The 14,675-nt window shown below is 51.4% G+C and overlaps 1 long non-coding RNA gene across 1 annotated transcript in view; it reads left to right on the top strand.

Moving 5' to 3' along the window:
- LOC114484815 (uncharacterized) overlaps positions 1-14,565 on the top strand; it is a 33,469-nt gene extending 18,904 nt beyond the window's left edge. Inside the window, exon 3 of the long non-coding RNA XR_003678141.2 lies at positions 14,429-14,565. This is a non-coding gene — a long non-coding RNA (uncharacterized lncRNA). The remainder of the gene's footprint in view (positions 1-14,428) is intronic.
- The last annotated feature ends 110 nt before the right edge of the window (positions 14,566-14,675 follow it).

The raw sequence follows: 14,675 nt of genomic DNA, 5'->3' as shown, positions 1-14,675 counted from the left end.
CAGTTACGGCCGGGGTTACCTACTCCATCTCAGGCCCAGGCTCCAAAAGATATTCTGAGGAAATTGGATTTTACATGGATGTTTTATTCGGGCAGAGGCTTTAGTGTATATAAATACAGGCGAGGAGGCCTTGGCGGCAAGGATGAGTGAGGCGAGACAATCCCGCCCGGGGCCTGGAGGCTCAGGGGAAGCAGGCAGGCCATGTGCTCAGCTCTGGATCCCAGACCTGGACATCAGTGCATTTCCTCCTCAGCATCTGAGACTAAAAGAGGTTAATGCCTATGAACAGCTCCTCAAAAGCTGCCTTGGGAATTTTAAAAGTGTGTGATTGTTGGCAGGACGATATACTGAGAAAAGAAGGAAATATACTGAATAAGTTTGAGGACTGATTCTTTCAGTAAATATTTATTGAACCCTTAAATTGCGGGGTATTGTGTTTGGGGCAAAGGAGTAAGTTAGACATGCTGCTGCTTTCAGGGACAGTTTGTAGAATGACAACCTGGGGTTTCAGATTAGGGACAAGGAAGGGGAAAGGTGGGAAAGTGGGTACAGAGATCACGTCTCTGATCATCTTATCATCTAAGAAGCCTGGATGAAGAAGCAGAAGGGAAGTGTGTCAAGTTGGAGGATGGGGGGGTCCTACCAACTCTCGAGTCTCTCTCCTGGGGCTGGTTAGCAGAGCTTCTAGGAACATTTTACACAACTGTGGTCACCAAATCTATAGGCAAGTTCCCATCCAAGATGTTCGCAAGGAATCTGGTGAAAGTCTCTGGAGGGCTAACATGATAGATCGAGGACCAAGGTAAAGCCTTCCAGGTACAAGGTGTGAAGAGGGCCTGAGTGAGAAACCCTTTGGGAGAGGCCTAAATTGAAGGCACATGAGCAAGTGAGAGGCATCAGAAGACCAGGGAGGTGGGATGTGGGTGTAGGAAGGAGGGAGTAGATGCTTGGGGGCCTAGAATAAGGAATCCTCCAGTGTCTGAATGCCCATCTTCACAGGAAGGCCTCCATTTCAGTCATGGGCAGGGTCTTTTCTGTGGCTTGTCTGATCTCTGATTAGAGTCTATGTGGTTGACAGCTATAGCCTGAATCATTTTTGTTTCTTGGAAGGAGAGCTCATGAGCCACCCCATGATTGAAGGACTGGTATTAAGGTGAGTATAACCAAGCTGAGTGCTCACCAAAGGGGCCGGGCCTCCTTCTGGGCTCAGAGCAGAGACGACAGCTGCCTTATCCCAGGCACATCACTGGGAACTGGACCAGTCCTCCTCCAGATTCCAAAGCCCCCCTTCTCCTCTGCCACATTGTTCTACTGTTACATCATCAGACTGCAGGGGCAGGACAGGTGCTGGATAGATCATGGCCATCCCTCCAGCTGCCCCACACACATCCCAGGCACTTCCAGATGGCATCTGGGAGCTCCAATCCAGCTATAGGATGGGGGTACTCTGGGGTAACTGGACTTCCTGTCTGACCTCCATCAGCATCTTCCCTCTCTCCTATGGATTACATTCACTCTGACAGCCCAGTGGGGACAGACACCCTTCCCAGCTATCAGGGAGCCAGGCCACTCCCACTCACCTTAGTTACCTCCTCCTCACCTCTGCCCTCAGAGAACCACAGGAACTCATGTCTCCAGCCCCCCAAATCTGTTCCTGGATTTGTCTTCCTTTTTCTGTGACTCATTTGACATGAGATTCTGTGACCTGAGATTCTGGTCTCACTCTAATCTAGGAACCCTTGAACAGGTTGGTGATGAGAACATGAGTATATGTGTGTGTGTACATGTACCTGTGCTCAGTTGGGCATTGCATGCCCAGGACACAGGGGACATCATTCATGGAGCAGGACTTGGTCCCACCTTGCTTTCCAAATTAGGGAATTGACATCCAGAAGAAAAATGAAGGAGCAGCCAGGGAAGTAACTTCCCATAGCAGGAAGGATGCCTCTCAGTCCTCCATGCCTTATCACACTGGGATTCTGGAAAGCCATTCCTCCAGGATCATCTGCTCAGTAAGCCTTCAGAGAGGACCCAGTGAAATGGGGGGCGGGGGATGAAGGTACTGGAAACAGCCATGTAAGGTTCAACCATTCATCGTGATTCAGAGCCTGTCCATTCCTTCTCCCTATGTGATAACTCAGCTGGAGATAGGGCTCAAAGGAGAATGGACTTTTGAAAGATAGAAAGCCTGTTTCTGAGGGGCAAAGGAAGCCATTAGGAGTTAGAAGAAGGAGGTCTGGCTGGAGAAGCCAGGCTTTACAGACGAGCACTTCCAGCCTTAGCAAGAAAGCCAGTGTTAGCTGTGTGACTATGGTGAGAGTCACCTAACCCCTCTGGAATTCAGATCTCTCATGGGTTAAGAAAAAGCGGGGGGTGTCTTTTCCAGCTCTAATTTCTGTGATTCTAAACTGTTGATTGGGGACTTCCCTGGTGGTCCAATGGGTAAGACTCTGCGCTTCCAATGCAGGGGCCCCAGGTTCATTCCCTGGTCAGGGAAGTAGATCCCAGATGCATGCCGCAACTATGAGCCTGCATGCTGCAACTAAAAGATCCCGCATGCCGCAATGAAGACCCGGCACAGCCAAAACTAACTAACTAACTAAATAAATAAATGAAATATTTTAACATTAAATAAATAAATAAATAAACTGGTGAGTGAATATGTTTGGAGAGCCCAATTTGGGATGAAAGAAGGAATTTCACAGTTAAAGATTCAGAGTCTTCCAAAAGGGATGAAGAAAGGTAATTGTCTGCCAGTGGGGTCTGAAATTGTTCTGAGAGCTCTCTGGAGGCTGAGAATCTGCTGGGGCCAGGACAAGCACAGAGCAGGAAAGCAGACCAGGCTGAGGCAGAGGGAGGGCAGGGATAGATCCAGAAGGCAGTGCCCCCTAAATTGTCTCAAGCTCGGACTCTCTGCTTAGAATCTGGCTGGTACAGCCCAGAGATTTTTTTTTTTTTTTTGGCTGTGTCGGGTTTTAGTGGCGGGCGTTGTTGGGCGCGGGGGCTCCAGAGAACGCAGGCTCAGTATCTGCTGCACGCGGGCTTAGTTGCCCCGCGGCATGTGGGATCTTAGTTTCCTGACCAGGGATGGAACCCGCATCCCGGGCATTGGAAGGCAAGAATCTTAACCCTTGGGCCACCAGGGGAGTCCCCAGCCCAGAGACCTTGGGGAGAAAACCCAAGTGCCCTGGAAGCTATCAATCAATCCAAATGACAGGAATCTGTGCACTCTTATGTTCTGTACTTTGGAAGGGAATGGGTTACTTTGTTTCTCCGGAGTTTCTTATAAAGTTTCCTAGTTAAGAAATGTTAGCATCACCTGAGCTATTAGGATGGAGAAGGAATCAGGGCGCCCCTAGTGGCAGAGCCTGGTGCTTGGCAACAGCAGCGCCTCTTCAAGACGCTGCAGAGTGTGAAGCAACCGGAGAGAAGCAGTGGGGGGCACTGTGAGTAAAGGAGACACCCCCACACACACCTTGACTGGGAAGAAACAAGACAGGTGACCGGGGAAGCTTTGCAGCAGAAAGCCGCCTTGGAGGATAATCCCCAGAGGGAAAAGACTAGAAGCCCAGAGCACCGGAAGCTAGAAGCCCGCGGGCAGGGGAGGAGAGAGGAGGAGAGCAGAGGGAAGATATCCCTTTCCACGGATGTGCCTTGGCCCCTGACCAGGCAAAGAGGGGCAGATTTTCTGTCTTGTCCAAGCCCCTGCATCTGCCACCTTGTTTACTTCATGCCTATTTATAGTTGCAGGCTCCAAGCCTGGCATGGGACTCTGCGATTTATATGACTATAAACCTCCAAAGGGCACTGAAAGCTGACAGGGCATGGATAAAGACAGGGGCAGGCTTCGCAAGGTCAAAATGGTCACCCTCCAACCTCTGCTGACCTTACACTCCACTAAAGGGCAAGAGGTCATAAGGCCAGGCTCAGTCAACGACAAGGGTGGAAAGCCATAATCACCTCTTTGACTCTTCCTACCCTGAGCTGGTTCAGTTTAGGACTGCAAGCAAGTTATAGAGGACCTGTTTGGTTTGATTTGGTTTTCTCTTTGGGAGGGGGTAGGGAAGCTCACTATGGGAGGGTGGATCTCATCAGGGGATGATTGAATTTGGAGAGAGTGGATGAATCTAGCCTTCTGTGGGAGGAGAGAAAGGAGCCCACCTGCCCATTCTCTTAACGGCAGAAAGGAAGAAAAATCACTGTACCTGGAGCACTCTTGGCCCCTGGCTGCCTTCTGGGGTTGTCTTTGGAGGCGTGGGCCAGCCCGCCTCTCACTTAGGACAGGGTATGCTGGTGTACCCAGAGCCTGGGCCTCCGATCACCATGGGATTCTGCTAGAGAAGCTCATTGCCCAAAGCCTTCCCTTTAGAGGCAACCCCTCCTTACCCTCTGGCTGACCCTCTACTTCTTGTCCCTTTCTATTGCCTCATACCCTCCAGCCCCCCATTCTCACCCCATTACTTCCCCCCGAAGTACCCCACACTGTGCCTGCCAGCCCTGTTCCCTCTGCTGGCTATCCCAGTCTCCTGCTGTGCCCTCCCCCTCAAACCCTTTGCACTAGTCCCCACCCCACGATTTATCACATGAGCGTTCAGGGTAAGTGGACAGTCACAGATCACAGGCCAAATGGGTGTGAACATGAAGGAGAGGAGAAACTCAGAAACCTTCTCCTTGACTATTTTTCTCATCAACCTCTAGTCTGCCGGACTAAATCTGAGGGCTTTTAGAGGGGAAGTGCCTCTCTTAGAGCCCATGTGACCCATTGGCCACTTCTGGCCCTCCTTTGGCCTTCCCCACGCCCCCCATCTTGGGTCTCAGCCCCCTCAGGACTGGACTAAACCTGATGGGAGGTAAGCAGAGCTGGGGGTCAGGGGATGCCCAGCTGGGATCAATCTACCAGTGGTGGGAGGGGCACTGAAGGACAATGAACCATCAGTTAACATAGATTCCCTCCTGCCTGGGCCTGGTCTTGGTTTTGGCCTCAGAGAAGGATTGGGCTCTGGGTTAAGTAATACTTCAGGAGAAAGAAGAGGTCTCAGGGGGATGGGCCAATCCTCAGGCCCACTCCTCCCTCACCCTCTCCCACTGCAGCCCACAGGGGATGCAGATGAGTGAACCAAGTCAAATCCCTTTCCTCCTCTGAGGAGGGGAGGCAGGGAATGGAAAAGATTCCAGATTCCAGAGTTCCTTTCTTCTCACCTATTAGTCCACTTTTTCTCTCATGCCTTCTGTGGGGTGAGGGCGGGGGATGTGGGGGATGGAGGTCAGGGGAGAGGACGGTGTCTGAGGCCCTGAGGAGAAACCAGGGACCTAGGTTGGGGTGGTGTTCAGTCTAGAGGAGCTGGGAGGAGGACAGGGCTGGTCCTCTTGCCCTCCCCCAGAGGGAGGCAGCAGAGGACCATGGGAGTTACTCCATCCAGCGATCAGCAGTTCAGTTTCTTCTGTGTCTCCTGTCCATCATGGACCCTATTCCAAGGGACTCACTTGGATGGAGTTTGTACACCTCCAGCCCCTGCCCCTCTGCTGGAGAGTGATTTGGGGAAGTCAGCCTGTTCTTGATTTGGCCCCCACAAGCCCCTCGATTCATTCGTGAGCAGGGACTCCTCTCCTTCATGTCTAGAGCTTAGAAAACATCCTTTTGTCTGTTCCTCCAACTCCTCAACCTCCCCAGTCCCTACCTCCCCTTGGAGGCCATGATCCAGCCCTTAGTCACCACCCTGAAGAGGCCCAGTCTATCTGAGGGAACTGCTCTGAGCCTCCTGGGCCATGACCAGCTGTTGGAGTCTGAGCCTGTCTTTCCTAGGGAGTTTTGAATGAGGGTCAGGCCCACACACTCCTGAAGTCTCTTTTCTCCTACCCACATGTAGGTACTCACCAGGCCCACTTACCTGGGTATGAGGACCAAGTCTGGACCTGGAGATGCACAAGGGCAGCAGCTATGTGGAGGAGATCTGAGGTGTGGCCTTGAGTGAGATGAAAGACCAAAGCCTCCTAGGCTAGAAACATTCCACTTCCTGCCAGCATGGCACCTCGTAGCCTGGTTGGAAGTGGGTGTTGGGGGGTGGGTAGGCAGAGCATAGGTAGGTGGGGAGGGTGCACAGTAGGGGCAAGGGGAGGGTGTTGATCAAGGAAACCAACATCTCAGTTGCTGGCAGCTCAAAGTTAGGAAACTGGAAGGAACCCAGAGGCTTCAAAGTTACACCCTGGGGCAGAGAGAACATCTCCTGAGGGGCCACCTAGGCATGCAGTAGAAGGAACTAGAGAGAGAATGGCCTTGGTTTGAGGATGATCTTATCCAAAAGGAAGGTAAGACTGACCAGGTTTTTCAAGAAGAAAGAAGACCAAAGAGTTCCCTATGAACCCTTACTGAGGTATGAGTGGCTGAGAGAACTGAAGACCTGGACTCTGGGAAACAGAGCTGGGATCCAACAGAAAGGAGCCCACGTGTTTGTAAACCAGTACAGCTACAGAGAGGCAGGGTAGTGGAATGGGAGGATGGCACTTGTCTCTCTCACCCAGTTTCCTGTTGTTGGTTCTAAGAAACCTGGGGCTCAGAACATCCAAGATGTAAGGCAGCAGGCACCTTACAGATCACCTAACCTAGGCCCATTTTACAGATAGGGAAAGAGAGGCTCAGAGGGGAAAGGGAGGCCCTAGCTCCGACTGTACCGCCATCTTCAGTCCTGCTTGGCCATCTACCAGCTTAGTTCTCAGACCCCAAATAAACGTATCCTATGGAACCCCAGGCTGTTATGCCTCTCCATAGATTTGTTCCCAGATTAAGTGCCCCCTGCCCCACCCACCCTATTGCTGCTCTAGGTTTAGATCCCTCTGGGTCTGGCTGAGCAGGGAGCCCAGGTTGGGAAATCTCCCCTCTCTTTCCTATTCCAGACTGGGGTTTCTTCAGGGCTCCCTTTGCAACTTGACGTGTCACTGTCTTTCTATTAAAATCTCTTTCCCACTGTGCCTCTGCCTCTCCCTCTTTCTCTCTTCTCCAACCCTCCCCCGCCCACCACCTATCCATCCTCTAGATAGAGCCCCTGAACTGCTGAGATGAATCTCTGAAGCTCATGGTTCTGGCCTGTGTTCCTGGTAATTGAGTTGTGCTCCCTGGTCATGATGAGGGAGGGGCGAAGTGGCTGCCTGTGGTCCAGGCCTCCGCCCTGCCCGCCTGGCAGGCCAGCTTAGCCCACCCCACTGTAATCCAGCGGAGAGGGTGAGCAGGAGAGAGGTGGTGATGCTTCCTCTTCCCCAGTCCGCCTTCTCCAGCTCTCTGTCTTCCCCTCTCCCCTTCCCTGCTTCATCTCCGGCACAAATCACATGGTGACAGCCCCATCCAACCTTTGGGGAAGGGTTTGTAAATGTGTCTTCCTTAGCTCTGATCTCCAAATTGTTCCTTTTATTGCATTTGTCACGGTGAAGATTAAAGTCCCTGGGTGGCCTGTACCACAAATCACAGAGTCTGCTCAGGGAGCGACCGCAGGTTGGGAACCAATGGAGGGGTCTGAGCCCTGTTACCGTGTGTGTGTGTGTGTGTGTGTGTGTGTGTGTGTGTGTGTGTGTGTGCGCGCGCGCATGCACACTCACAAGCACGTACTCCTATCTGTGCTGTGGACTTGTACCCAGGAATAGGAAGATGTACCCTTGATATTGTCATTCTGAGCTGCTGGCCCCCTTTATAGCACAGTTTGTTACCTCTTCCTCCAGGCTGTCTTCCGGGATCACTCTGTGCATTCCATGGTGATTGCTGTCTCCACTGATCTCTCCTTTATCTTCCATTAGGCAGGAGGGGAAGCTGTGTTCACATCACAGATATTTCAGAATATCGCTCTGGATCTCTGGCTGCATCAATCTCTAGATCCTATCCTGGGAACACTCTGAATGGGTCAAGGGCAGCTCGGCCCAAAGCCCCCAAACAACCCGCATCCAGGCCCCCGAAAAACAGCTGACCTTACCCTGCCCTAGCACCCCTAGACTCTTTTTTCTCATCCTGGGACATAACTTGGTGCAGAGGGGGCACAGCTGAGACGGAGGAGACACAGCTGAGGGACCCAGAGGACAAAAGCTCCCTTGTACACATGCACTGAAAAACAGTCCGTTTCCTTCCCCCTTACGAGGTAGGCTTCCTGCCTGTCCCTCATGCACATTCATAACATTCAAATTTATGCCGTAATCTCCGCCACTCCATATGTATGAGCCTTTGATGGGTGTTTGGGTTTATGGGATGCACCCAGCCCTCCGTTCCCTCGCCCGCCCACCGCCTCCAACCACTGCAAAGACGCTCGTACATAATTGACATCGGCAGATTCTTTCATTATACAAGATTTAGCATCTGCTTGGGGATTGCTCACTCCTCACTCACTATAGATGACTTTTCCCTGCCTTTCCTATTATCAATTCAAATTAGCCCCATTTCCACACCAACCATTGCAGCGTTTACACTTGACAGTGAGGAAACAGCGAGGCTGTAATGGGCTCCTCAATTATTTAGGCCCAGTTAGGCCAGGACCCAGAAAACCTCAATAAGGGGGTATGCAGAGCTGTGGTCATCATAGCGGGGAGGATAGGGTTGCCACTACTTGGTCTTTGTTTGGCCTTCTTACAGCCCTGTGCCCTCACTTTCCAGCCTGGGGAACCCTTCCTCTCCCATCTGGGTCTCTAAGGGGTGGGGTAGTCCCTTCCTGCCCCCCCGCACTCAGCAGCAGCTTTTCTCCCTCCACCCCACCTTCCCCATCCCCCCACCCGCATCCTGTATTTGCTCCACATGTGTACCTAATGGGCTACCAGCATAAACCAAAGAAGAGGTCATTAGCAGCAGCCAAGGTGACCCCCTCCCCTTAGGATGTCTATCTTCAACTGAATCTCTGGGAAGATCTGAGGTGATGGGCTAGGAGTTCAGAGATAGTGGCCGAAAAAAGAGACAGACATCAGGGAAAGACACTGAAATCATGCTATGGAGCCCTAAGAAGAGAGAGGAACACAGACCCAGAAATGGAGAGACGTGTGAGAGCCTAACGGAGCTGACAGAGATGCCGCTGGAGCTTGGGGAGAAGTCACAGGGAAGCAAAAGGCTTGGGCGAGGCCCTTTCTCAGACCACACCGGCTGTGCAGAGCTGTAATTAGGTCAGTGCTGCCCCCCGCCACTGGCCTGACTAGTCCAGGCCTGGTCTCCTGTAATAACTCTTGGGCCATTCAGGTGGCTATTCAGGAATCACGGGCCCCCCTGAGCCCAATAAATGGCCCAAGTACAAGGCAGAAGCTCCAAGTCAGCGTGACGCTGGGCCTAGGTCCTGATTCCAGTCAACCCATCTCAAGGGGGGGCCCTCCCTCACCCCTCTCCTTGGTCCCTCCCTTTTCCTCTCTAGCCCTCCAGCCCCTCCGCTTCCCCAGCCCAGATCGGTTTCCTAGTGCAGTCGTGGGGGGAGGTGGCAGGCAGGGTCTGAGAGGCTCTGGGATTAGAGGTGTCTTTTCCATGCTCAGCTTCTTCAGAATCAAAGAATTCCTCCGTCTGATTGGATTTACCCTAAGTCACAGGCGTGTGGGACCTTCTTTCCCTCAGCAACAGCTGGAAACAGCCCTAAATATGATTAATTAACGCTGTAAAAAGCTCCGGATACAATTAAGATTTATGTGTGTGTGTATGTTGAGTGGGGACAGGAGTTGAGGGAGACGGGTGGATTACCAACTACCTCTAGGGCCCTCCAAGGAGAATAGAGTGACATTTCCTCAGAGACATTCCTTTGACATCCATTTCAGGGGTCATTTTATCCAGCCTCCAGCTTTTGAGCAGATTAGCCCTGTCCTTTGTCTCAGGGGTACTGGGTGATTTTCTGCTTTATTCGTTGATAAGGGGCGCAGTTTCTGGGGCAGGTGCCTCATCTCTCTTTCCTTTATCACAAGCAGAATGTTCTCTGCCAAACCTCAATTCCTCTTGCTGGGTCATTCTAGGGATCAGGGGTATATGCACAAATCCCAACATAGCTGCACAGGCACAAGCCCAAAGGGATGTAAAATAGGAACCTCAGAGGAAGCTGAATAAATGAGCTGCCAGCCAAGCTTCCTGCCCTTGGAGCTATCTCGCTTTCATCCTCAAAGACTCATGCCTCCAAGACAGGATAGAGGTCATCTCTTTGGACTTCCCCCTGCATCTCTAAGATGACAAAACCTTATTCGATGGGTCCTCTCCTGCCTCCTGTGTGATTTGGGTAATCATTCCCTAAGATGTGGACATCCCAGCTTTGATAAGATGCTGGTGATGATCAATGTTATTTATAATCCTGAAAGGGAAGGAGACAGGAGCACAGACAATTCCCAACAGTGAATCATCTGAAAATCAGTTCTCAAGAATCTTTAAAAGAGCACTTGATTTTAATTTATTTTCTTTATTACAACTGATGGATCTTCTGTTTTGCTGATATGACTGAGCCTAGGAAGAGGTTGCCTACGTTCTAGCACTAGTGGCCAAAGATGGAATGGACCAGAGGAGCTTGGAAAATTCTCAGGCTTGGCGTCCCCTCTCAAGATCCTTCTAGAGTTAATGGCCTGAGTGCCTGAGGCCTCTGCTTTATGGCTTAGTCCCCAGGGGAGGGACCCAGGCAGGCTTAGGGCTGCCGAATGGTCCTTGGGACAGGGCCATCACACATCCTGATGGACTTTATGACAGGCAGGGACCTAAACCACTGGGATTGTAGTCTGACTTCCTGATATCAATGCCAAGGAGTATGTGGACACTCCTTGTCAATCCCGTACCCCAGTACAGGCTAGTTGTGAGGGTCAAAAGCAAGAGGGGCATTCCAGGGGCCCCAGATGCATGTGTGTTGGCTCTACCATATGGGTCAACTGTGTGGAACGCTCCCCCACCATTTCCATTTACACTCTTTGGGCTCTACCCTGGGTATCACCACCAGGGAGAGAGGGGAGTGGGTGTGATGATGTGAGCAGCAGAATTGGGTCCCAGTGGGCAAACAAGGCAGAGGAGGCAGGGGGTGGGAGGTTGGCAAGAGGTGGGCAGGAAGGCAAGCTGGGGATGAGCAGCTCCTCTGTGGGTGTCCTATGCTCTGCTCCTTTGGGTCTGATATTGGTGTATACACAGATGGCTCCATGCATCTCTTTGTACATCAGTGTGTCTTTGCACGTGTTATATCTCTACTCTGTGTCAATACTTTGTGACCCTATGGCTAGGGATAGGTGTGCTACCAGAAAGATCAAGAAACTAGGGAGTTACCCAGTAGACCCAAATCAGGCCCACCTGGGTCTTTGGTTTGCTGACCACAGTATTTAAAATAAGCAAACAAACATGAAATTGAATGCCTTTAGGAGAAGCAGTGCTTTTGAGCTGCAGACCCCACCACTCCCTATTGCCTTTCACTGGTGGCGTCACATAATCTGCCTGGTACTGCAGTCTTGAGTCTGTGACCTCTTGAAAAGAAGAAGATATGCTACTATTTCCCCATGAATTGTCTCCTGAATAATTAGTTTCCTTCAGAGACAAAGGCTGGAGTCCAACCACCAGACTCCCTGGGAATGAGGGGAACTGGGAACCACTTTTTTTTTTTTTTTTTGGCAGAGTCAGGAACACCTGTATTGAGGGAAGGAAACAAGTCCCATCTTTCTATGAGAGAGAGGTTCAAGATCATACAGATACGACTGGAACCCAGGCTGCCTCAGTGGGACTCTTTGCACACTGCCTCTTCCCTTTACTAAGTCAGTTCTGAGCTGAGGATGAGATATGAGAGAGGTAGAGGGAGAACAAACTCAGAGACACTGAGGGATTCACTAATTTCAAGCTGGTGTGTCCGGGACATGGGCCCCTGCCAGAGGATGGAGAGGGGTTTGGGCTGAAACCCTGATGGGATGGCTGTTGGGCAGACTGGTTGCTCAAACAGCACATTCTGTGGCCACACAAGAAGGCAGAGCCCCCTTCCTGTCCAGTTTCATATCACTACCCTGCTCTGTCGTCCATCTTCCTGGGAGAAAGGGAAACTTGGGAGCCCAAAGGAAGGTAGACTCTATTTTGTTCTCCAAGCTTAGAAGAGGTACCTGGCAACATGTGAGGCTTGATTTAGGGCTTGGGTTAGGACTTGTTCTTTGTTCCTGCTCCACCTTTGCAATCAGCCTTCCAGAACTCTCAGTGGATCCTGTAGGGTAAGGCCCCTGGGGGGACCATGGTAGGATCAGATCTCTCCCTGGGATCCTCCATTCAGCCAGCAGCTTACAGAGTAGGAATCCTGATACAAGCCTTTAATTTGACTTCCAAGAAGCCTAGGATAGAGATGAGAAGGGACTAAAGGGTGCTTATGTAAGGGGGCTGGTATTTTGTAGTTATCATTTATTGAGTGTTTATTTTGTGCCAGATAGTGGACTGGATAGTATTTTACATACTATATCTCATGAATTTTACCTACTATATCTCAATCATCCTCTGAGGAAGGTACTACTTACTATCTCCTAGTGCTCAGATAAAGGAAATTGAAGGTCTAGGAAGTTAAAAGCCACACAGCTTTTTAAAAATTTTATTTTTTTTTTAATTTTTGGCTCTGTTGGGTTTTCGTTGCTGCACGTGGGCTTTCTCTAGTTCCGGTGAGCGGGCTCTACTCTTCGTTGTGGCGCGCGGGTTTCTCATTGCAGTGGCTTCTCTTGTTGTGGAGCACGGGCTCTAGGCACGCAGGCTCAGTAGTTAAGTCTCGCAGGCTCTAGGGCTCAGGCTCAGTAGTTGTGGCACATGGGCTTAGTTGCTCCGCGTCATGTGAGATCTTCCTGGACCAGGGCTCGAACCGCTGTCTCCTGCATTGGCGGCAGATTCTTAACCACTGCGCCACCAGGGAAGTCCCCACACAGATGTTAAGTGGTGAATCTGATTAAACTTGAATTTCAAAGAAACAATAGTTTATTTTAGCATAAGTATGTCCCAAATATCCCAAATACCAAAAAAGCATGGGTATACTTATGCTAAATGTGTTGTGTATCTGAATTCAGATTTAACTGAGCATCCTGCATTTTCTCTGGCAGCTCTAGGGTGGGGCCCTGCTTTCTGTCCCAGAAAGCCCTGAGGGAAATAGGCCTCAAGTAAAAGGTGGTCTGAGCTCAACAGACTGCTCCGGCTGCAGTGACATCCCTTTTCTCTCTTCCTGATTGTGGCTGATACCTCCCAGAGCAGTCAGGGCTTGGAGTCTGTGCTCACCTACCCCCGAGCCCCGAGCCCGGGCTCTGCGCTGGAGGAGTCACAGGTCCCACCCCTTCACCAATCAGTAGGGATGGGCTGTTCAATAGGCAGCGGCAGGCCACAGGTGCGGCGCAAGCGCAGCAGGGATTCCTGAAAGAAATTTAAAGAAAAAATTTTCAAGAAATGTGAGATGGCAAGAAAGCGTCTAAGCAGTCATCATGGGAAAAATTAAAACTTCCGGACATTAGTTGTCCGGTTTAGCACTGAATTTTATACATTGGGGGTGGGGTGGGGTGGCGTCAGTTGGAGAATCCGTCAAGGTTTGAGGCCTCTGAAGGTCTAGCCCAGCCCGCCCTCTAGGGCGGGCCTAGCTCTGGGCCGGCCTGGAGGGTGGAAGACGGTGGGAACTACTCGTTGCCCCCATCCCCAGGCTCTTGAGCCCGCTCTCCCCGCACCTTCCGTCAGGCTTCGGTCTGGACCCAGGCCCTGGTCCTGCCCGAGCTGCCACTGCCTCCTCCGCAACTCCGCGCGGCTCCACCCCGGGCTCCATCGCCTGCTCCAGCGCTTGCTCAGGCGTCAGCTCTCGTTCGGGCTCCGGTTCCCACTCCCGGCACAGCTTGCTCAGCTTGCTCGGGGCGTCTCCCTACTGAAGAATTATGTTGCATGAAGCAGCCGCCACCATCTTGAACTGGCAGTGAACTTTGCTTTCTACATATAAATACAGATAGCAATCACACCCCAATCAGCGCTGAGGCTTCAGGGCATCATCTCAGCAACTCTAACTTTCCCATTACGATAATGTGATTTTCACTCAGTCTATAATATCACCAGCCATGAATAAAGCAACTGGCTCTTTCTGTCTCTCTCCTCCCTCCCGTTTTACTGCCTCTCTCCCACCCTCCTCTGTCTCTTTTCTTTTCCTCCCTCACTCCCTCCTCTTCTGTCTCTCTCTGCAACTCCTCCTGGTGTCAGCCTCCATCTCTATCTCTGCATCTCTGAGTATCTCAGCCTTCCTCTCCCAGTCTCTCCCTCCCTCCTCCTCTGGGACCCACCTTCCCTAAATACTAAAAACAGGGATTTGCAGTGCCTCGAGGGCTCAGTTAAGTTCTATTCCCCAGCTCTGCCCTCATCTGCCTTTGCCTGAAGGTGAGAAACTCTGTGGGGTTGGAGGTGGCGGGGCAGCCTGCAAGGCTTTGGGGAGGGTGAAGAGATGGGGAGGGGAGGCCAGGAGTTGGCTGTTTGCCTCCCCTCTTTCTCTTTCCTTAGGTAACAGGATGGCTCTCTGCAAGGATTCCCATCAGGAACTTAAGGATCCAGCAAGGAGAGCTGAAAACTGCCTTCTTAGGAGAGGTCCTGGAGGTTTTCTGGATATTGGAGGCCCCAAACCCAATCAGATTCCAAGTGCCAGACTATTGTGAGTAGATACAGCTGGTGAGAGGGTGCTCTGGAGAGGCCTGGGGAAAAGGAGGAGTTGGCCCAACCTTCTAGGGCTACTTCTGAGTACACTGGATTG

The sequence above is a fragment of the Physeter macrocephalus genome, unplaced genomic scaffold (genome assembly GCF_002837175.3).
Source record: "Physeter macrocephalus isolate SW-GA unplaced genomic scaffold, ASM283717v5 random_54, whole genome shotgun sequence".
NCBI classification, from domain to species: Eukaryota; Metazoa; Chordata; class Mammalia; order Artiodactyla; family Physeteridae; genus Physeter; species Physeter macrocephalus.
This window is presented reverse-complemented; position numbering and strand designations above follow the sequence as displayed.